Here is a 24,655-nt window from a genome sequence, read left to right as displayed (position 1 = left end):
GTCCACTCCAGACCCAGTGCTCAGACATTCACCATTTACAAGGTTTGTTTTCCCCAACACACATTTCACATTAATTTTGGCTGCCTTTTTTTTTTTTTTTTAACCTGAGTGAGGTTTAATAAGCACTTATAAAACTCTCCTTTAGAGCTGTATCAAAAAATTGGCCTCCTGGGTAGCTCTGTGCTTCCAGAGAGTACAGGGAATTGTTTTTGTTTGCAAGCCTTTGCTGCAAGGCTGTCACTGCCAGCAGTAACTCTAAGTGGCAGGTATTTCTCACATACATTTTATGGGGACCTAACTCTTCCCATCTCCTGTGGTGGATGGGCAAACCTTGGCTCTTCCAGAAGCAGCAGAGAGGCAAGCAAAGCTGCTCAGCACCCCACTCCTGCATTCAGCAAGGCAGGCACTTCCCTCCTTCCTACAGGAAGGCAGCCTTGGCCCCCCGCTCTAGGCACCCGCAAGTGAAGACTGGGGGAGAGCAGTTCAGCTGGGCGACAGGGGTCTTTTCTAGTCTCAAGTTAAAATCGAAATAAGAAAGGAAAACCTAAGTGGGCGACTTTCAGAGGCTAATCTAAGCAGGACTTAGTTAAGGACTGTGCAAGGAAACCTCCTGGCAAATAGGAGACAAGACATCAGAGGAAGCTCAGGCTCTCATCTGAAGAGCATCTGAAGTCATGCAGCTCTCGTGGGGGTTGACTTCAGTACTCAGAGCCTGGAGTCCCCAGGTTCCCCAAGGAGTGTCTGTGTTAATCAGAAAGTAAGGTGAAGCCTTCCCCAGCAAATAAGCAATGCAATTATAAAGCCAGTCAATAGTGTAAACGCCAGCCAACGTGTTCCAGCGATATTTTGAAACTGTAATCTGATCCTACTGTTTCCATCCCCGTGCCTTGCCTGCGCTCCCTTGTTGCATACTGTACTATTTGAGGCCCAGAGGGCAAAGCAAGCTCTTGCTGTTTGTTAATGATCAGAAACTGCGTTTGGAGCGAGAGCTCTCCGTGCACCGCCCACACTACTTTCTTGATAGTTTCTTAAACTTGCAGCCTGCCGAAGCCCTGCTACAAGGCTCTCCAAAAAACAAAAGCGGGCAAAACAACCAAAAACATGACTACAAACTCCACTTCTGCCTTCAGTTTTCAGCTCCTTTTCACCATGCTAAAAAAAGGCAAAGCCGCAGTCTAAGGCAATCTCCGACTCTGTAGTGTGTTAAGTCTTGCAGGAAACATATGCTTCTATTAAATTGGAAACAGTTTCTAATGCTGTCAGTTTGCTAAATGTAACATGTTCCCTTGGAAGGAGTGGAGCAGTTTTAATGTTTTTGACTAACTGCACACACCAAACAGAGTATGTCTGATAAAGCTGGAATGGGCTCCAATAAATACAGCTTAGAATAAATTACTGCCTCATTAAGTAATTGTTTGGAAAAAGGAGAGCAGGTTTTCTAGATTATAGCTATGTTATTAAGGGTGTTTATAATATTAGGAATTCTATCAGGGTAGCAGAACATAATGCAAGTTTAAATCAGACGAGCACTTGTTAGCTCGTTAAACCATTAAAGACTGCCCTGGCAGAATTAGAAGGTGAACAAGACCGCACAGGTTCTGTGCATGGAAAGCTAGCTAGGCTTATTTCAAACCAGCTGTGAGGCTGAAGTCAAGAGCAAAAGCTCAGAGCAACTCTGGCAACTTCTTCTCAGTACGAAGCAAGAGGGGGGGAATATAGCTTTGTGACATACCGGGGCTAGAAAACATTTATTCAAAAGAGGTTTTATTCACATACAGGAAGGCAGTTGGTCTTTACTGGAAGAAAGAACAGGTTTGGATTGTCCAACAGAAGTAATTTCTATCTCAAAGGACGTCTTGGCCATGTGAGACAATTCTCACATGTTCTGCTTCAGACAGGACGTCCCATCAGCATCCTTACGCCAGCGCCCAGCAGATGCAACCAGGAACGCCAGCCTGCCCTTTTTTGGTCTTGTCCTTAACTGGAAGTTTTATGAAACAGGCTTTCGATGATTGCTAACGCCACCTCAACCCCTCGCAGACCTGGTGTAGACACAGCCACACTGACCACCAACCCCAGGCAGTACCTGCTTTGAGCCAAACCAGGGTGGAGGATTCCCCCCTTCCCACTATCGGGAACTGTTTGTTAGGGATAGTCACTGGGGGGTGAGGGATTTTCAGCAAGAGGGCAAAGCTGCCCCTCTCCTTGGGTCATCTCTGTGCCAAATCCTCTTTACACCCTTCCCCAGGATGGCTACACACACCAGCTACTCACAACAGTGCCCGTGCCACCACACAGGAGCCTCCTTGCTGGGGATCACCTTGGCTGAGACTCTGCTTCAAAAAGCCACCCAAAAAAGCTGGGCTGAGGTTATTCTGAAATTCGGGTCTCCACGTGGCAGTGTTAAGGAAGCAGCCAGGCCCGTCAAGCATGAATGAAATTATACTGCTGTGTACACATGGGCTGAGCAACTCTGCTGCCAACATCAAAAGCTCAAGGACCAGGAGCTGCATTACACACCTGGGCATCAGCAGTAGGAAATCGGAGCTGCAGTAAAGAAAAGCAGGCACAGCACCAGGCCAGATCCTCTGACTTTACTACGTGATTAGCTGATTATTCAGCAGACTCTGCTTGTTGTCACCCAAAAAATATGTGAGGGCCTCTACACACATGCCTCCCCGGGATCAGCCAAGAAGCTCCCTCTGCTCCACATTCATATTTTGGGGTTTTGTTCGGTTCCCCCCCCCCCCCCCCCCCAAGTCTGGCACTCTGGGCCTCCCTGCACATGAGCAGGAGGTCCCACGAGCAAGACCACAGCACAGTGAGATCTCCCCACCAGCAGGCAAGGAGCCACGCCAGAGCTGGTGCACGCAGCTCCATGCTGGGAGAACCAGAGCCGTAATCTCTTCAAGCAGAGGAGCAGCAGCAATTAGGACGACTGTGTACTGCTTCAGGGCCCAATTCAGCCAAGGGCTGACTGCCTTCCATTTCTCCCCACTGCAGAGCCGGCAGGCATCGGCACAGCGAAAGTGCTGGCTAAAAAGAGGCACCTTACTTGTAAATTAAATTCAAAACAATCAGAAAGAGCTAGCACGGCCACCAGAAAGTGACACAGGCTAGCAAACGCACGCTCCCTTTTCACTGCTAAAATTACATGCCTGTAATAACAAGATGCTACTGGTCAGACTCTAAGGGAGAATGATGAAATAGCAAGATTGGCTATGCATCCCTCCTCCGCCACAACATCGCTCTGAACAGTGTATTACAGCAACATTGTGTTATATTGTACAAGACATCTCCATTGGCACACGCATGTCACGGTCTAGCTGATATTTTTAGCATGCGTAGGGACCGGGTATTGTAGACCCATCTTCACTCGATGGGTATAATTTCTACTAAGGTTAATGAGAACTGTGCATGCATCCAAGAGAGACGAGACCCCTTTGTGTATAATAAGAGAAGAGTTTTTCCTCATGTATGTATAATTACTTGGATTGAATCCTCGCTTTCAAGCGTATCATAGCATCTTTTCCCCAAAGATACCCCTTATTTTTTCCCCTCTTGTTGTAGACCTTTAATAAACACATGGGGGGGAAAAAAATACCCGTGCTACTGTGGAAAGAACCGAATCGTTTGCCAAAAAGTAGGTTATTGCTCTGAAAACAGTGTTGAATAAATTATCACAGTCAAACTGAAAAGCAGCGAATGGCATGGGGGAAGAAGAGGAAGGGGGGAAAAAACCCAACCTCTTAAAATAACGTATACTGCAAAATGCAACATACATCCCAGCAATGACAAGTCATGTTTAGTTCCTGGCCTGCAGATTTTATTTGCTAACCAGTTTCTCACTACTGAGAGTTAAGAGAAAGGAAAGGTGTTTCCCTGGCATTTTTTTAAGTAGCTACACAGCATATGAGTCGTTTTCAACATTTTTGCTTAACTGAAGTGAACACAGCCCTGAAAACAAGTATATTCTGTGAAAAAGCGCCCACTCACCCCCATGTTTTTCTTAAAGAGGTGGAAAAGCTGTTGGACATTTCTCCACCACCAGTGAAAACAAAACAAACAAAAAAAAAAAAGGTAGTTAAAGTTTGACATGAAAGTTTGCTAAGATGGTGTTAAGTGATGTTAGACAAGATGATAACTGCTGGCCTTTCAGTCCAGGGTACTAAAGCTTTTGTGTTTGTTGAAATACAGCATGTGTTCTCACATCCTACGAAGTCGCCTGAAAACTGATAAAGGGAACTTTGGCCAGCCTTGAACTACTCTCAAACTGCAACAGCCACAAGTTAAGAGACAAAAAGAGATCCCATTTTTGATGGCATCTGCTTGATTTCACAACAAATACTACTACACCAAAGCGATACCCTTTAAAACAGCCACCATGGGATCCACAGAACTTCTACGTAGTAAATTAAACATTCTCAAATAAATCATTTAAATTTATATGGGGACACCATTTTAACAGCATATTTTAACAACATGTGCATTAAACCTGTATTTCAAAGCAGGCTTAGTACATGTCAATTAACATGGTACAAACTTAACCCACAAACCGAGTCTTTGGAAATTGGGAGTGGAAAATACAGAAGAGATCAGGAAACTGAAAATGGCCCAAACTTCATTTCATATTCACTCAAGCACAACCCGTTCACCTCACCCAAGACAGTATTATACCGATATTCCCCAAATTAAAAAAAAAAAAACAAAAAAAAAACCAATCAAACAGAAAAACTCAACACATAAGAGCACATATGTATCACGTATGTTCCACTGCCAGTGAGGGAAAGCACAGCAGCAACAGGAAGCTCTACACTGTACGTTACACACACAGAAAATATTCTCTCTCTTCTATTCATTTGCAAGTTATTTGTGGAATACTTTAGTTAGGGGAGGAAAGGGGAAGAGCTGTTGAGAAGAGCCAGTTATGCCAAACAGATGGAGGAGGAGGGTAAGGGAGACCGTGAGCTAGATGACAGGAGGGTAACCTAAGCAGGTTATTGTACTCCTGGGACAGCCGGCATGAGAGTACTCTGGTCAAAATCCTTCTGACCGCAGCACAGACTAATGAAGTGTAAGTCACTCCTCCTACACAGGGACAGGCGAAGGCACAAGAACCAACAGGCAACAAATCATGCCATGTCAAAAATGCTTAAATAGAGAGGCTTCTCTCTCACATGCACACACATACACACGCACAGAGCGTGATAAGAAAGCAAAATGTTACCACTGTTTAAAAAAACCACTGTGGTTTGAGTATGAACGCCTGTTTCCTATCTTGATGAAACATGTATTTTAAAAATATGCAAGTGATATGCATGCACGTGTATGTGTATCTATTAAATGTTTCTTCCAAGGTGAAAGAGCGCCTGTAAAAACACATGAGAAGTCAAGAGTTTGCGGAGGCACCGGAAGATGATGATGTATTTCTGAATTAGGTTTTAAAACTTCATTTTGCAGCTACCTGAAGTTAAGACAAAGCTGCCTTTAGGCATCTCAAACTAGTCAGACCTGCTGTAGCAGTTGCACAGTCTGCTTCAAATATGCCCTCCACGCTCCTTTCAACCTCCACCCCAACATATATCCGCATAGTTTACCTCCAATCATGGGTGGTTCTTTCTGTAGTGCAGTTCACTCAACCTCATTGCCTGCCTGGCATGACAGGAGTTTTTAGAAGACTAATGTTACAGGCTACTATAAGAAACTGTAAGAAAGCAGCTGATAATTGTCACAGTTCCATTAAAAGGTGAGTGTGCCTCAGAGAGCACAAGGGTTTCCTAGGGGACTGGAAAATCTGGGATCAAGAAAACAGTTTTACTTGTTACAGATCATCCGAGCAAGTTTCAGGGCAAATTTAGATCTTTCCAGCAACTCAGGGTTCCTTTGAAAAGGGGAACTTCTTTCTTCTGCTACTTCCATATACTGCCCAATTTTAAAAATAACATTAAAAGAAAATAACCCACATTTGCACTTTTCTCTTTGTATTTTGTTGTATTAAGAATAAAAATTTTATTCTAACTTTACTGGAAACAGAAGCTGTCAGATGAAATCCAATACATCTCACTGGTGTAGAAGCAAAGTAAACAGCCCGTGGTTCCCAATAATTACACAGACAGAGACTCCTGTCATTCAATGCCACTTAAAACTCTGTTCCAGAGTGATATTAATGAGAAATTCCTCCTTAAGCCCACTGCTCCTCAAAATACTGATCATGTTATACAGGTTGGGAACTTCAGACATTATATGGCTTTACGCACCAAGCGGAGCAGAGTACTGAACCTGGCCCCTTAATGTGGAAGAATAATGGTCTGAACTTGCCCAACGCAGGGATCTAAGCATGTTCTTAATATCACTGCAGCAGCTTGAATCCAGTCACTCTGATGTGGTGGTGGCCGCAGCCTCACTTGAGCTAGCGGAGCGCCCAGCCTCAGAGGGACACGTTAAAACCGAAAACTCACTCTCTGATGACTTGACAGCTTCTTCAGTCCTTTCAACCCATCTTGCTCCTTGTCACAACTTAAAACCATTTCTGAAGAAGACCAACGAGGCTGTACCTACCAGCTGCCCGATGCCCCTGGAGACCACCCCCAGCTCCCCCTTGGGAAATGCCCCTCAAATCAGCCCTTCCCCACCCAGGAATTCCCCTGTGTGCTGGAGGAATCTCCCAGCTGCAGGTCTAGCATGTCTTCACAGCTCCTCCTGGCCACTTTACAATGACACTGAGCATCTGACACATTCACCAGGAGCCACCAGCAAAGCCAACATCACACAAAATGCAGTTTCTATTCTGCACAACAACGTGCCATTTAATACCCACGCAGCCACGAGACGGAGGGTAGGGACCCCTGCTGTGGCTGCTGCTGTACACGCAGCAGGACATACAGGCCCACGTCCACCGCAAAACTTCTGCTGTCTCCCAGCCACACATTCGCTTCGGCCTCTTTTGCTCGACTTCAGCACACCCAATGGCAGAGTGAGCACTGCATTTACAAGGCCTTCTTTGCCCACTTGTGTGAAGCATCAGCATTGTTATCTTATTTTTTGTCAGAGTGTTTGCATTGGTAATGCTGAACAAACCTGAATCCTCCGCTACAGCAAACAGAAAAACTGTCTTTGTTTATAAAAGAATTAAAGAACCAACACATGTTGAGGGTCTCTCCCCACTTACAAAAACCAGATGCTTCTTTGTGACAGCACAGTTTCTCTGACTGATAGAAGTTTAACAAATAAAACAAGTGGCAGAAAACATGCAATTATATCCCCCTGAAGAAAGTGAGCGCTGTTCTCAGATCGGCAAATTCCATTTCCTACAAACTAGTAATTAGCAAAGTGTTCATCTACACTAAAGATCTTTGCTTACTGCCAACCTGCTTACACTTAAGCTGGACCTTGCTCTCTCCTTTGGAACGCTCCTGATCTTTGGACTTGGTAACTGAAAGCTGCCATTTCTGGTACCGATTTGTGTGCGTGTTCATGTTAAGGAACTGTTGCAACGGGAGCTGTCTCCTCACGAGCCAGTTACACATACAAAGCAGAGTTAAAAGAAGGTGTCTCTCTTACTACCCAGTCCTTACAAGAAGTAGAGCACCAGAAGACTACTTACACTTTCAAAGTACTGCATTCTCCTTGCTTGACAGATTACATTTTAAGATGTTACATAAAAGCAAAAATAGTCACAAGTATTTTGGATCACCTGTCTAGTGTTAGCACTGCCAGAGATGAACTATGCCAGGAGTGTTTTACAACAGCGCGAAAAAAGTCAGGGTTCCTACAAATTTTTTTTCCCTATGAATTATTTATTGGAAAAATAAAAGCATCTTGTGTAAATGATGGCAAAATCCTTCAAACCAGACATCGCATAAGATTGTTGCACCTCATGAAAGCTAAAACAAAATAATTTAGAATACGAAATTTGAGGCTTTCCTTGATATTAGGGCATTACCTCAAACTCCTTGATGCCTCTCAGGTAGACAATTACAAGTGCTTAGATTATTTATATTATTTCCACCAAAACACTGAGTGGCTTTCATTATTTCATCTTTCCCATTAAAAAGAGCAGGTGTATAAAGGAATACAATTACAATTCTTTATAAATCAGCACCTACAGACATATTTAATGCTCTTTAAGACTGCTTCATCTACAGACAAAACCTGAAGTACCTACGGCTAGCAAGTTTCTTTTTGTTTGTTTTTAATCGGCTTCAGAGAAAAAGAAATCAGCTTGACATGAAAATCAAAGCTGTGTTTTAATATGCACGAAGTCTAGCTCATTTGTTAACAGTCCAATCCAGTTCCTGCAGAAAAGAAGTGGGTGGTTTTTGCTACCAACTTAAATGGAAGTAGGATCAGTCACGAAAGGAGGAAGATCCACAGCTGCTACGTTAGATGCTGCAATACTTCCCTGGACAATGGAAGTATTCCCTAGGACATGCTCTCAGATACCTGCCTGGCAGCACAAACTGCTAATCCTCCTCCCATCTCTATCACCACCACTAGCTCACTTTGTCAAATCAGACACCAAAGATACCATCTTATTATGTAAAAATGTATGCATTTTACCTTGAAGCAGAAAGGGCTACTTTCAATTTAGCCTGCTTAATCAACTGCTTAATTTCTTACAGCAATTTAAGCAGCAGCAGGAACTTTTCAGAAAACATAATTCGTTTTTACAGTTCATTTTACCATGTGAAAGCTTCCTGTGCACTTAAATGGAAACTGAGGTGCCTCTGTCAATTTTGTACCCTGTGAGAAGCCTGTAAGACACAGGCACCTTCATTTGTGCAGGTGAATCCCTAAAAAAAAAAAAAAAAAAAATCAGAATAAAAAGGTAGGAAGTGTCATTTCAACTCACAGAAACAGAAAAACTCTTTCCTCCATTTGAGAGACAAGCATAAAACTGATGTTAGGGGGCGGCCAAACCCTCTACCACCATTGTTTGTGCAATAGCACATTCTATGGTGGCCAAATCCAGCACCCACTGACGGCAGCGAGAGCCACCCTGCTGACTTCACTGGGCACTAGCTGAAAAAGCCTGGACTTTCCTCATCCTAAGACCTCTGGACTTGTCTGAACAGACTGTCACACGCAACAGGTCTGGCATGCTCTGCTGAAGTTTGGGTAAAAAAAGGGGCTCACAGCCCCCCCAGATGGAGGTGAAACGGGCAGATTCAGTGTATTTTACACCAGCAGCCGACCCGTAGCTGTAAATCAGCCACCAAGGGTCCCAGGGGACAGCACACAAACCCCTCCACGGATTTTCAGCAGAAGTGGCCATGGGTTTTCCAGCTGTGCTTCACAAAATGCAAGCAGTGACAGCAGGTAACTGCACTCCTATTTTCATACTTAACGAGAACTTAGCTTTCCAGATCCTGATACACTGACATGAGTAAAGCTCTAAATGAAAGCAGCATCCCAAAACGCTATTTATTTCTTTTTAAAGCATTTCCTCACCCTGAGGGAAATCGCAATAAACAGTTTTTTCACCACGGCTCCTAAAAGATGAACCATCCTGCTCCAGAAAGCCCCCCCGACGCCTGTTCCTGCGTGCTGGCGGGGCTCGCTATGGCTCAGGGTCACAGGCTGATCCCGGCCCTAGGGCCGCCCCGGCACCAACCCGGGAAGGGTCCGGCCGGGGGCCAGGCGGGTCCTGCCCAGCCATATGTCAGCTTTGCTCCAGCGGAGGGAAAGTGTGTGCCCCCCCCCCCCCCGGCCCTTTCAGTTCTCCCGGCACTACAGCACACACTTCTAGGGGTACCCGAAAGTCCCCGCTCTTGCCGGGAAAACGGAGCAGAAGGCGGTAGCCTGTCGGCTTCGGGGGCTCCCGGCGCTCAGGCGAACTTACCGCTGCAAAGCCGGTTCCTCCAGCCGGAGGAGCCCGGCTCCTGCGAGCCCGGCAGCCCCGATGAAAACTCTTATGTCCAACTACCACACGCACCTGCTCGGGGCCGGGATCCCCCCGCATCGCCGTGAAGCTGGGAGGGGGGGGGGGGGGGGGGGGCGGTTAATGGTATTTTAAGAGCAACTCCACGGCTCTCCTCCTCTGCTCATCTCAGCACGATCCTCCCCAGAGGAGAGGGGGAGGACACCCGCCCCGAGCACGAATTTAAAGGCAGAGATAAAACGCGCCCCGCCAGCTCGCAAAGCTGGGGGGGAGGGTAGGGGGGGAAATCGCGGCCCCCTGCTCCCCCCGAGCGGCACGCCGCTCCCCGCAGCCCCCAGCCCCACTCACCACATGCAGCTCCACCTGAGAACTAAAGCATGGAGGGGGGGAGGTCGCGAACTCTCGCCCTAGAGCAGCTCCATATGTCGCTCCCTCGCCGCGCCGCTCCGGGGAGGGGCCGGGTGGGATGCAGAGGGGGGGGAGGAGGAGGAGGAGGAGGAGGAGGTGGAGGCGGCGGCAGCGGCAGGCGCAGGCGGCGTGAGGATTTAAGCCTCCGCTCTGCCCCGGCGGCTGCGATCACGCAGCATTATACAATGGAGGAGGAGGAGGAGAGGGAGGAGGCACCAGCCCCGGCTCCCAGCACTTGCCGCCAGCACTGACGACAGGGGCGGCTCCGGCGAGCTCCTCGCCCTCCGGCCCGCGTCAAAGCTCCGCCTCGGCCCCGGCCTGCCCCCCCCCGCCCCCGCCCCTCCCCCGCTCCCCCCGCCCCGCCGCGGCTCCCCGCGCTGCCCACGCGTGCCTCTGCCCCGGGCCCCGGGCGGGCGGCGCGGCCCCCGCAGAGCGGCCGCCGGGGCTTCCCCGGGGAGCGCCGGGGCCCCGGGCCGGGACAAAGGCGGGTGCCAGCGCGCCCCGACCGCAAATATGACAAGTATCCCTGCTATCCGGCGGCGGGGACCCGGCCGGGGCACCGGGGGGGCTCGGTTGTCCCGGCCAGCCCGGCCCCCCGCGGAGCTGCCCCCCGGCCGGGCCGAGCGGGGCGGGGGTGCCGGCCGCCCCCGCCTGGAGCTCACCTGGGAGCCGAGGCCGGCAGCCGCCCCCCTCCGCGGGATCCTCGCTGCTAATTCGGGCTGTGCGGATACCGCTGAAGCACAGAAATGAGGCCAAACGGAGATGTTCGAGCGCACGAAGACTGGGGGGGGGGGGGGGGGGAGCTCGGCACCAGGCGCTATCTGGAAAGACGACGATTATTTTAAGTTACCTCCATGATTTGTGTTCCGAAAGGCACTGCAAGCCCAGCCGGTGCTGGAACGGCGATTCCAACAGTCTTGGCTGCAGCCCCAGCAGCATCTCGGCTCATTCTGCCTTGCATGTTCCACTAAACCGGTTGTACTTCGTGACAATAAAGCTTTAAGACCTAACATAAAGGCGATTATTAGTCGTTAATATCACGACTCATTTAGGTATTATGCTCGAAATGGTCTGTAATGATTTGCGATCAATCAAGCTGATGGCCTTGTTAGAAATTAAGTTCCATTTTCAGCTAGAAAACCAAAAAGGAAAAGTAGGATACTTTTAGAGGGAAGATCTCTTTAACCTGAAAATTATACCTGTCAAAAATCCACAAAGGAAAAAAAAAAACAATTAAAATAGTGAATCTGCCTTAACAGGAAGAGATTAAGTGATGATTTTATGGATTCCTAAAATTATTATCGAAAAGACCCCATCTAACTGAGTTTTAAATACCCATACTGGTATTCCAACTAATACTCTGAAGTCACTGAAACAGGAGGAAAGGGCGTCAGATCTAAAACCCACCGTTTGACTTTGCCAGTTCTTGAGGCCTTGGCACACCTCTCCCCTTCCACCCGCACCACCACCCATTCCTTTCAGGAGATCCAGCTCTCTCACCCTCTCTCTGCTGTGCAGAGGTAGCCCTGAACCAAATTTGCAAAGCAAATCACGAACCATTCCTTCACTGAATTTTGACAAGTGACTTGCGAATTGCTGAGGAACTAGCAAAAATTAAAACCAGAACTTTCCCTGGCTAGATACTTTGCAGCAGCAAGGTACTGAAATTTGGTCCTTCTACTCTGGGAAACAAGTCCTTTCTTGAAATTACAAGAGTCATAATAATAATGAAAAAAATCACTAAAAAGGAACATACCCATTTTCTTTAGGGCTTGAGTGGTACCAGCCTACCCAAAACCCACCCAGAATATTTGTAATATTTGCACATTTTTTACTGGGGTTTTTTTGCATGCCATATCCACTGAATGTCAGGGGCACATTCTGCCCTCCTTTACACCAGATTTGTAACACAGCAGGATCGGCCTTGCGTAATTGCGCTGCGGATGCACCCGGCCGAGCAGTGCCTGCCTTCCGGAGCTCAAAGTCCGCAGCAGGTTTACAGTCCCTGTGCCTGGGTGTGTGCACACTATCACTGGCACCATGGGCATACCCACAAACATTTGCTAAATAAGCAGCTGGGCTCCAGTCCGATATCCACAGCTCCGATCTTGCCATGTTATGCTCGGTAGTAAAAGGCCTGAGCCTTTTAAAACTCAGTATCGTCTGAGTTTTAAATGCTTCTGACTTTGTTAGGTTGCTCCAATTTTACACTAGCATAAGAGAAAACTCACCGCCCCTTCTGTTTCCTACTGTAACTCCCCTGGGCCTTTCTTGGCAGGAGTTTTTAGTCACGCTGTAACTCAGATTGTTCCTCCAAACACAACTAGTACAACCTGCATCCACACTCAGAAGCACTCTCAACTGAGCACAGGTCACGATACAAATAGATACAAGCAAAGCCTCTTCCTCCGTTTTGTGCACAGCAGAGGCTCCGTTGCGGCGGGACAAGGTTAGGCTAGGCAAGGCAAATAATCCTACCGCCACGGCTCCTCACATTGCCTCGTGCCTGATTTAATGAGGCCTTCCTGGCCTCCTCAGAAGCTCTGCTCTGCAGCTCCCGAGCAATCTGACCAGAAGGTGTCTGCAAGGCCCAAATGCAGTTTGCCTGAACACGTTAGTAAGCGCAGAGGAACAGCCTGCAACTGAGCCACAAAATGCTGTACAAGGAAGTGTGTCAGCAGAGGCTTCCAGAGCCTGCAGGAGCAGGGGGAAGAGGTCTGTGTGTCTGCAAGGAGGAGCCACCCAAAACGCATCCCATTTTGGAATGGTACATGCAAGGGCCTCCCAAGGAGCAGCAGCACAGAGGTTAACTGTGCAGTCGTAGCCTTGACACAGGCCCTCGAACTGCTCACACATGAGGACAACAAACTAAAAGAGAAGGAACCAAACTGCATTTTTCTACAACGGTACTGACTTGACATGGACCATAGGCTAAGCATAGCCTTGTCTTTGAGCACGGATGGTCAAAGCTTGCCTGACTGAGGCCAGGTCTCCTGCAGATCCTTCAAAAACCGTCCTGTGTTAAAGATAAATAAGCAAACACACAGAAATCAAAGATTAGAAAGGTTGGGGGGGGGGGGGGGGGGGGGGGGGGACAGACACCAGACTTCATAGGGCAATTCATTAGACTGCCAGGTAATCTCTGCCTACACGTGTGCTAATTAGGAAAAAGAAGCAACATTTGGTGTGCTGAAACATCAGCATCCCTCATGTTTTTCAAAAAAAAGCAGCAGTGAACTGCCTCCTATGTTTCTAATTGCATCCTTGGCCTTTTTCTTTCTAACTGCAGCACACATTAATACAATGAGATTTCATCAGGCAATTGTACAACACATCTTCATTTTCTCCTGGATGTTTTTGCTTCAGTACATGCAGGAGCTGGCAGGCAAGTAACTAATACCGCCTGAAGAGAGACAACTTTTTGCAAATAAAGACCCCATCAGCACAGTAACTTGGGAAAAGCTAAGCACGGGGCCTGCCTACAGCCAAGGATGCTCGTTCCACTAAAGCAGTGCTCCCCACCGAGCAACACAGGTCTCATGGGTAAGAAGCAAGCACACTACAAGCAAAGGTGTGATTAAACATCACCGAGACCTTCATGCCATCTCCGTTTAGGCCAGCTCAGACATCAATACTGACCTTCTGGAGCAAGGCCCTTTTCATTGAAAGGCTCTGCCACAAATAAAAGCAAGCTCCTCAAAAAAACTGGGGTGCTGCATTACTGCAGTCTGCATCTGTACATTAGCAGGGAGGGAGCTGCACCTGTGAGGTGGGCTGCTTTCCTTGAGATTTCAATTGCTTTTCTTCTTTTTTTGCTGGTGCAACTCTTCACTGCAGCAAGGCTACCCCACACGTCCCAAGGCACAGAGGAAGCTGTTAAAAATGAAGGAAGGAATGTTTCCCCCCCTTCACACTCCAATTTTAGCTCTTCCCCCCCCCCCCTTCATTTTTTGCTTTGGTTCATGTTTTTCTCCTTTAATGTTTTTGTGGCAGTAGGAGAAACTCCGTTCCCTAGAATGCATAATATGCTTAATTATCATTCTCTGTTAGTTCTCTAGGAAAAAAAAAAACTACAGGAGAAATCAGTTTAATTAATGAGTATGACCAAATGCAGCCTTAGTTCTAATGCAGTATCATATATTATATGTCCAGTTGGGCAGTTGATCTTACTTGGGTAAAATGAACAGAGATGCAAAAAACCATGGAGCTCATGAATCAATATTCTGAGTGCAACTAACCCCTTTTGTATAGTTATTCTAAGCCTTCCTACAGATTTCGATGCCAACGTCTGTTCCCAAATACTGCTTTTGGCTTCAGTAACGCAGGATTGGGCCCGTGCAGTCCAGTAATAGAAAGCTGTTGCTTGGCAGTACCAAGGGTTGAACCACATGGTAAATTCATTAAGTAATTAAGAAAAAAAACCCTTAACTCCAAGATGGCTCTCAAATAGCCATACCCAGTAAAAATCCCCAGTGCATGTCAAGGACAAAGGTGGCAAGGTTTCGTCTGAAAGTAAGACTCAGTGATTTAGAGGCTTTTCAAAAGGGCTACTCTTCGCATATTAAATTATTAAGGAAATATTATGGAACAGGATTATCAGGAAAGGAAAAAAACGCAGTGTGCATTAGCTGGCTTAGTCAGAGGAGGTTTTGCTGCATTCCTCTTGCACAGAGATGACTCCCTCCCCCTGTAATTCCCTGTGCACTCCCAGTCCTCTGGAGACTGCTGGTGTGCATCATCCTCTCTCCAGCTGAAACACTCTGTCCTCTGAAAGTTTCAGGCTGCCTACCATTGCTGTGTGTCTTCTGACATCTTTCTGTCTTTTAATAAACATCTGTGTTCTTTCTCAAATCCCATTCAGGCTCTATCACCTGCAAGATGTGCCTCATTTTTGACCCAGGCCAGACTGTTCACACTGACGCCGTCCACATGGCACACAGGCTCCTAAAACAGTCTCCCCTTTCTGCTTTTCTTCTCGAGACACAGTGGATTGTACTTTGCATTGAGCTGAGTTTCAAACAAATTTAGGCTGCTTTTCTCTCCCTTTCAGTGTTCAGTCTCTATCACAAGCACAAGTCATTCTTCTCTGGAACACTTGGTTACTTCTTTGAAGAGAGGCTACGCTGATGTCCTGATATTCATCTCATACTGGGGGCAGTGGATTAAGAGGGAAAAAAATAATATCTGCAGATAAAACCAAAGGCTCAGTTTAACAACCAAGGAGGGAATACTTTAAACAGAGAAAAAACACGGGGGGGGGGGTGGGGGTGGGGGGGTGGATACAGAGAGATGGGCAGTCTTCAGCCTAATTAACCACTGGTGTAAACAGATGTCGCTGCAATCAAGCCAGAAGACTTCGGCCACCCACTAGTCTCGAGCGCAAACCCAACATGAGCCTGAAAAATCTTAACAGCATGGGGCTGTCAAAAATGTGAACCACACACACGCTTCAATACAGAGGTCGCCACCATCTCCCTTATGCTGATGGACTACCTGCTCCTTGTTTACCAAGGGAGAGCAGCTCTGCTGATCCGGCTTAGCACGTGCGCTGCACATATAACAGACCTTTTCTGAAGCAAAGCTACTCCAACAGAGCGCTGTGTGAAGCCATGCATTTCTGGAGTGCAGATGCCCCCTGCACTCTTCTTAAACACTCTTGAAACCTGCAAAAGGCCTGGCTGCATAGGTAAGCTGGAATATGTTTAGCACTGCTCAACCTTGCTGAGATGCCAACGGCTTGATAGACCAAATGGGGCCACAAGTAGGGTGACCAGAGGTTTCTAGAAGTGCATGTTCCTGCTCAGATTTGTCACATTAAAGCATCGTACAACAGTTGCAATGTGAGGCTGGGAGGGCAAAACCAAAACAGTGTTGTGGCTATGGTGTTGATGTAGGGTGTCATATAGCATTGCAATATGTTATATAGGACTTAAATACCATGTCACTGGAGTTTAATGTGTTCATGCTCAGATGCATTAACCAGAGAGGAGGGGAAAGAAAAAAAAATAAAAAACCCCACAACAGAACTATTTCAATTCTTATCTACATGAAAACAGGATTCAATACAAAGACATCCAAATGAATGCTTCCACCTTTAGCTGCTTCTGCTGGCTGGAATACAACCTACACAGCACGTTTAACACCATTTGGGGGGCTTGGGCATGGCATTTTATTTAGAACTAGTTTCTGTAGCTTCTTAGAGCCACTAGATTCAAGCAATGCTTACAACAAAGATAGAGGCGTTTTCAAGGTAAATTGGCAATGATAAATCCCTCCTCTGTCCCATGTACAAAATTCTTTACAGACTACGTTTATCTGTACTCCTTTCACAGAGGTTTCTGAGGGTCTAATTTTAAGTAAACAGTGAGTGACCTACACCACTTCTTAAAAAACCCCACAACAACCAACCACTAAAACCCCCAAAACAACAAGTTCCAATAAAACAGAAGTTGAATCTGTAGGGCCAAATATAGAAGGGGGGGGGGGGGGAATGGAGCTGGCAAAAAACCTAGCACAAGAACATCAAATGTAGCATAAACTCCCACTGCCATTCTGTTCCACTACAAATAAAAGAAGATCATATAGAACTCAACTCATTGAGTCAACGCAGTGAATGCACAAGTCTTTCTGTTTTAACCCTTCACAAAATGTGTGATTTCTTAGATTATATGTAGAAGAGATTTAAAAAAAGAAAAAAGAAGAAGAGTGAATGAGTACATCATATGCTTTTACTGACTATGCCCGTGGTAATGATTCATTTTGCCTCTCTACATTCCCTCGTGCTAGCATGGGTAAGAGTCAGCAAAAGCTTGTACTGTATATGCAGGTAAACAGACTGTGGGTGAAGTATGTATTTCTCAATTCTGCCTAAAACCACCCCTGTAACGGTCAGAAAGGCATTTTAGCTTTCTGAATAAAAAGGGAACTGCACAAGTTAATTTAAGTTCTCCTCTAACCTTTTTTATGCTCTCTCACTTTAAAGGAAGCTGTTCATTTTTAGTGACCATTAGCCAAAGGCTAAAAGAGGTTTACACCTAATTAGTATTCCCAAGCAAAGAAGAAACACTAAATCACTGCAAACCCACCCAGTATTTAGGGTCTACCAACAGGACAAAGAAAAACCCTGAAAATCCACTACTTCTCATCAAGGTCTGTCTTTCCCTTCCTTTCACACCTCTAATGCTTGCTTTCTTCCTCCCACAGGGGCTTTGGGGTGCTAATGTCCTTGAAATGGGGCAGGGGGTCTGGAAGAGGGAAGAGGCAGATCTCCTGCCTGGTCACTCCCATCTCACACACAGCATGTGTAAGAATGGGAGGGAGAAGAAAAGAGAGGGTGGGATGATGTTGTGGACAGGATGGCACAGACACTGCATGTGGCACACTGCTGCTTCCCAAAGCCCGTAGCAGCTTTCTGAGACAGCCACATGCAGCTCTCAAACAGTAATAATGCTCCCTTTTTTTACCTTTAGCCCTAGCGAGGGACCAAAGCAGAGACATGATGAGAGTACAGAGGGGAACAATCCAAGGGAGAGGAGTAGACCCCGAGAAACCAGGAGGAACAGCTGCATCCCCATCGATGGTGCTATTAATGAATCCAGGGCATTCTCTGGTTTGACCCCTGGACAGCCAGGAGAAGAACATACCACAAGGAGTAGCACTGAGGCTCTCCCTGCTTCTTCTCCCATCCATGAACTTTCCCAGTACAAAGGGATGGGCAGAGGGCTCCCACACTCCTCTTTCTTTCACAGAGAGATCACCTGAAAAGAGGTTAAGCTTTACAAACCAGCTTCTCTCAGCTTTATTTGTTGAAGGGAAGATGGGAATGGCTGTCTTGAGCCGTAAATCTTGTTCCACGACCTGCCTGCCAGGGCAGCCAGCAGCCTGGTGTCTCACAGAAAGGCACCAGCCTATCTGCCACGGCTGGGCAGGAACCGGCACCCTCTGCGAGAAGCTCACAGCCAGGGGCCAGCCACGTCAAGGAGGGATGATTGCCCATCTGCTATACCTCATGCCCCAGAGCACTCTCTAATCACCCACACCCAGAGGACATCCCTAGTGCGATTCCTGACAAGCAAAAAAAGTCATAATAAACCCTAGTTACTTTGCTTGCTTACCTGCACCTATAGTCCAGTAGTGTAAACATTTCACGTGGGCTTTTTTTTTTTTGCTAATTCCTCCCACTCCCAACTCTTTTGCTAACTGTCCCTTACTCTTAACTGGATGTTCAGGCCCTGCCATAAGAGCAAAAGAAGTTAAGCAGATGACAAAGTGCTAACCATTCGATTCCATACACATACCCAAATACTATTCCCATGCAGGTCAGCAGACAGAAACCTCTTTTTGCTGGCAGTGCTCTTCAAAGGAAACTTTCTCATCTGAGCAGCTGGGAAAGTGCAAGTGCATACTCCTCCTCTAGTTGTGGGGTGTGTACAAAGAGCTGCCCCCCAAGAATGCCGGTGCATTGCTCTTAACCAGCAAGAAGGGACACCTGTCATTTCACGGGTTTGTTTTGGTTTTAAAACCAGAACAACCTAAACCAAACCACCTCTGTTAGAGAAACATTGTCTTCCATGAGATGTTCAGGTGAAAGACCTCAGACTCCCAACTTACGGTTTTTTTCTAGATGTCGACAGCTGATGTGAGCGAAATCATGAGAAGGAAATGCATTTGTTCTGAACTTTTTTCTTTCATTTAGCAAAGATTCCCCTCAAATAAATGGAAGCAGGGAGATCTTGAAATAAGCCCTAGGAAGTTTTAATCACACTTTCTTCTTGCAAGCGAGCCGTCATTCAGTAGCTAGGTGGTTCTAAATAAAGAACTCTAGTCAACAACAGGAAATAACTCCCACAGAAAAAAAGGGCAGAATACAAACTCTCAGCAACTCTCGTACATAGCTCACAACGGCCTTTTGTTCCATGCACATTAAGTCCAAAATCTTTACTTTTCAGAACATGTTCCTGCTCTAAGTAATTAAAACTTTTTTTTTCTTGTCACAACTACGGATCCCTTCCCTGCCTTTCTCCCCAGTCACATTTAAGAGTCAGAAAACCACAAGCTATTCCCATTTCATAAGTAAGGACATTCTAGGAACACCGCATGATGACCAGGATTTTCAAAAGTTACTGATGGTGGTTTTTCCTCCTTTTTTTCCTCTTTTTTTTTTTTTGACAGGGGGAGGTGCACTGTTGTGTCATCAGCTGCAAACAGTTTACATCCTTCTTAACGTTCAGAAACCACTGCATGTTCAGAAAGTACAGAGCACCTGGTCTGTGGGGAGGAGGATAAAGGAGAAATCACCCATCTCTAGCCACTTTTTTAAAAACTGTCTAGAATCATCAGCTTTTAAATTACGTAAGACATCACGGGCCAATGCCTGCAAACATTACCAGCAAAGACCACCTGTCTTCTCCTGCATACAGTCTTCCCAAATTCAGCAGCAGGGCCTGGCACTGGGACCTGACCCAGCCATAAGACAAGTGCCAGCCACGGGAAGCACTAGCTGTGCTTTGCGGAGGAAACTTTGTCAACCATGACCCCAAGAATTCTGGAGTTTTTACGGTTCAAATTAACCTACCTGGGTTGACGGGCTACTCCTGCCTTGACTGCACAGGTCAGGCAGATAGTACTACAGCATCCCTGCTGATTCCACTCCTCAATTCTTTTCCTCCTTCCAGCCTGTGGCTCATCCTCTTGGTAGGAAAACAGCAATCATGCCTGGCTACAGGAGAGAGCTGAGCTGTTAGCAAAGGTGGTTGGAGCTGAACGTGTTCAGCCTCTTCAGGCAAGAGAGTACAAGAAGATGCACCTTGTTCTACTCAAGACAAGGTGCTTTGACATGGCCTAGGAGGAAATCCTATCTAATATGGACTCAGGCAGAAGGGCAAGTAGGATAAAAGCCTTTAGAAAATACCAGAAAGCAGGCTGGGGACAAAAGCAGCACAGGCCAACCAGGGACAGAACATAAAACTCCAATTAACAAGAAACAGCCATACCAACGCTCAATGGATGAGAAAGCAAGGGAATATAAACAGGAGAAGAGAAAAAAAGAACCACAAAATATAACACAAGAGTTTGTTCTGGTTAAACGTTAGGCTGTGAAACAGCATCTAAAGCTGCTTTCACAGGAGTCTGTCTATAGCCTATAGTGCTCACAATAGCTATACAAACCGCTCTATATTCTTGTAACAGAGCTTTCAGGAAAACCAGTATTAACAATCTGTGGGTTTTGTTGGTGTTTTGTGTGTGTGTGTTGGGGTTTTTTTTAAATTCCTTAAAGTTTTCACTGGTAGCCCAGTGCTGTCAACAACCAAACTCTTCCATTGAGTGTCATTTCAGAACATACCTCAGCCCTACCACAGCTTCCAATTTATGCTGAGCAAAGATGATCCCAGGTTTCAAGAAAAGTGAAAGTCTCCTCTTCAACCTCAAAAAAACTTAACCTGAAATCCCTCTTAAAGAGGTAAAAGTGCTGCCTCAGTGGAGAAGTACAACTCCAAAATATGCATATTGCAGACTCGGGCCAGATTAATCTCTATTAGGAGGCAGCAGACACACTTCAGTTCGTAAGAAATGGAACAAGACTCCCTCCATACAAGGCTGGCAGTATCAGACCAGAAGACATGCTTCTGGCAACCTGGTTGATAGTCCACAAATGGGTCCCATTGCTTTGCTGGAGAAGTAACAGGGTTAGGGCTAGTGGAAAAAAAAAAAAAAATATGGAGATTGCAGGATCGATCACAACATACAGAAATGCGTAACTGAAATCCCTGAAACAATGCACTAGTTGACTCCATCTGGCTTCAAAAAAAGTGTGGTTTTGGTGTGCAGGGGGAGGGAATTTTAAGATGGCTGCTGCTCGTTAGCTGCCATGGCTAGGCCTCTGCAGAGGCAGAAGAGCTTCTTTGAGAACATGGCTATCATTTGTGTCAAGTATCTTCTGGAATACAAACATGCACATAGCAGATTTTAGTGGGCATCCGATTCCAGCATCCCTCCATCAAATCACTTGATGTGGCTCTGTCACATTACAACCTAACTGTAAAATCAATTTCCCTTTTAGAAATAAGTCCTGTTTGAATTATACAGCTGCAAGAATCAAGGTTACAGGTCCAGACTGGATTTTTGTAGCTGGAATACGTGAACTAGCTCAGTGTGCACGTGTGTGTTTGTATGCACATGCACCATCAAAAGTTTACAGGAAGAACATATAAAATTTGCTTCCTAATGCAAAATGAACACACAAGCTGAAGCAACTCCACATTCAAATCTAGCCCAGAATAAGTCCTGGTGGTTGTATTATGAAGTCCTCAAAAGTGGGTTCAAACCTAAACTTGCAATTATAGCCTTTTCTGGTTTAGAAAACAGATGTCACTGCTGAGAGGCCCAGGCTTCTCCTGAACCTTCAGAAAGGAAGTAAAATCGACGTAGCAAAGTATCCTAGAGCAGCTGTCCCACCATTTCACAGCTCTCTCATTAGGTTAAATACTACAATGATTTCAGTGGGACCAGCACACTTTGAAAGATGTAGTCTCTGTCTTTTTCTCTCGCTGAATGATATTTCTGCCCACATGCACTGACACATACGGTGTCTAACAAGGCTGTGATTCATTTTCAGTTCTAGTCATGCTCACAAGTGATGTAGCACACTTGCTGTGCCTTCAGGATCTGCGTAATTTAGCTTCATTTTCTCTGCCCCCACCCTGCATTAAGTGAAGTTCCAACAAAGCCAAGTCATCTCCCACCAACTCACCCTCCCACCTGCTTGGGGGATGTGTACAGCAGGAGTTTGAATAATAATGATAAAATTAAATTATTTTTTTTTTTTTAAAGACTGAGGAGGGGATGAGAGCTGGAGAGGTATCAGTAATTGTTAGAAAGCTTTCTAACATCTACAAGGAGTGAATAATACTAATAATGGGATGTATACTACCAGATCACTGAAGAAGCTGTGTCAATCCTGAATCATCTTGCCCTAACGTGTTAAAAGCAGCAATGTGCCTTGCATCTGGAGTATCATGCATGTTCATGCTAAAAAATGATTGACATTAAATCTGAATCCCTGATTTATGAAGGCAGATACCTCCTCAGCCCCTCCCACAGTAACCTCGTAGTGACCATGCACTTGTCCTCTCTCCTGTTGCAGTGACTTTGACCAAGCACAAATGTCAGCCAAAGCTGTTAGCACGTCCCAACTGCAAACCTCTTGTATCCAGTGGCTACCATCCATCATGAATTACACGCAGTGGTTTTGTGATACAAATTACAAGCTGCTTCTGAGCTAAACTCCATGTATTTGAGGCATGAGGCCAAGCTTGAACAAAGTGAAAGACAGGCTTTTTATTTGATAAATCTCATTATCTCGCTGGCATTCGAAACTCATCTCAGACACAGGAATGCATCACAAAGTAGTTCTCTAGTTACTTGTAAGTTAAAAGGTGTTTACACCCCTACCACACTAATGTTTCTTAGCTCTCCCCCACCTTCAACCTGGAACTATGTTTTAATAGAATAGAAATCTTGATTTTCAAAAGGAAAAGAAGCCAATTGCATTTCTTCAGCAAATGTCCCCAGACAAAAGTGAGTCACTGCAGACTCCTTCAAGCAGATCTTAGTGATCTTAGGGATTAAGGAAATCATGCTAACCGATGACACAGGGAAAGAAGAACTGGCACCAAAAGCTAGAAGATAGTTCAGCATTACAGATACAATACTGAGAGGGTTGCTGTCACCACAGAGCTACTGTGCTAAGAGGACACATACAGTCTTTCTTCCTTTACACAGAACAGGCACACAAGGCTCCCCACCACATAAGACACACGCACACATGGAGCTAAGCAGCCTCTCCTGTTGCTGACCTCCATTCACAAGCAACATGAGCAAGCCAGAGTGGAGACTGAAATTCCCTACTTGCAATAGAGGCCCATATCCTCCTCCTCTTCACTCACTGAATGCTCACTCAGTCTGGCCATGCAGCAGCAGGCTGCTCACTAGCACGTCCCCAGTTCAGGCACACTTAACCATCCTGCAAAGGCAGAGCCCAAGAGGACATCAGAGTTTTGAGCCACCCAGGGTTGTCCTAGTCTAATGGTTGGGGGGAGGTGGAGTTCCTCTCTCTGCCTTTCCACCAATATCCTCTCTTCTGCTAGGACAAGCCTGGGCTGAGCAGATGCTGAAGAAATATGTTCCTGATCCCTTCTCCTGCTCAGCTGTCAGCTCTATCAAAGAAATGGAAGAGTGACCAGAGCCAGGGAAGGGCTGATGTACGTCTCTGATGTATACCACACATGAATGGGAAGGAACGGGATCATCCCATGAGGCTGATACCACGAAGGGCTCTAGCAGCTCTGAAACATTTGCAGGAGGATAGTTCCTGGGGCTGGATACTCGTTGGGAGTAACGGGTCAGGCAAAGCGAGCAGCGGACTGTCATTTCAGCAGATGGGCTACTGCCTCATTTTGCAAATTGAAGAAATGAAGCACAAGGAAACTACAGGATGGCTTATTGTGGAAATTAAAGTCAAGGCTGTGTGTTTTGATTTCCAGAGCACCCAACACAAGTCCAGCCTTCCTCATCCACGAAGTCACATTGTAAACATCCTCAGGGCAGGGCCTGCACCTCTCATTTGCTTTATGTCTGTGGCTTCCAATCTTTCCTGGTTTGCAGATCCCTTCACGCTTTCCAATAGGGCTATGCATTTAAACCTGCTGACAACAGGCTTGCTTTCCCAGGCTTTCCTGCACATCTTGCACGTAGACTGTGGATCCTTGTGAGCCAAAAACTATGGTCTGTTCTCTGTGGCCCTTGCTGCACATTCCCATGCGTCCCTCTCTTCCTGCTGATCCCTACACACCATCAGAGTCAGCAGCAGGCATTTTCAAAGTAGCCCTAACTCAGTCTAGTTGCCCTAATTCAAGAAGTGCAGAGCTTCCCTGTCATTTCAGCGTTTCCCATCTCAAGGTACGGGAGCTGTTGATCTCCCACATGAAAATGCATTATGCTGTCAGCCCAGCCTAAGGGCTGTTATTTAATTTACTTGAGGAGGTAAGTGAAAGCCCCTTCATGCAAATGCTTACAATGTGATCTGGAAAACAGCAGGCGTAATTAGATAAAATGGCAGCAAAGCCCACTAGGGAAATAATGTTAATTCATGAGGATTTTCCTCTCCACCTCCCTCTCAGCAAGGTTTGAAGCCAAGGCCAGGGGGGTGGGGAAATCTGAATGCATCTCCATGATCTGTCTCTTGGTGAAGTGAAGAAACAGGACATCAACCAGTGGGGTCATCTGAAAGATGCCTCAGCATGGCACCTCTGGCAGGATTTTGCAGCCCATGCTCCTATGCGATGAAGCACTGACAGCAAAAATTGCTCT

General features: G+C 46.3%; 1 protein-coding gene across 5 annotated transcripts in view; it reads right to left on the bottom strand.

Moving 5' to 3' along the window:
• Positions 1-24,655, bottom strand: part of SERTAD2 (SERTA domain containing 2) — an 84,780-nt gene that overhangs the window by 12,698 nt on the left and 47,427 nt on the right. Inside the window, exons 1-3 of one of the 5 annotated variants that reach the window (XM_056343660.1) lie at positions 10,229-10,549; positions 9,842-9,971; positions 8,683-8,792 (exon numbers count right to left, since the gene is read on the bottom strand). The exons of 1 other annotated variant lie outside the window; for it this stretch is intronic. The gene's annotated coding sequence lies outside the window, so the exon portion shown is untranslated. Of the gene's footprint in view, positions 1-8,682; positions 8,793-9,841; positions 9,972-10,228; positions 10,550-24,655 lie in introns of those variants that run through there. 3 more of the 5 variants (XM_056343662.1, XM_056343661.1, XM_056343658.1) reach the window with 3 other exon arrangements.

This window comes from Falco biarmicus, chromosome 6, assembly GCF_023638135.1.
Source record: "Falco biarmicus isolate bFalBia1 chromosome 6, bFalBia1.pri, whole genome shotgun sequence".
Taxonomy (NCBI): Eukaryota; Metazoa; Chordata; class Aves; order Falconiformes; family Falconidae; genus Falco; species Falco biarmicus.
Note: the sequence above shows the minus strand (reverse complement) of the source record. Positions and strands in the feature narration are given on the sequence as shown.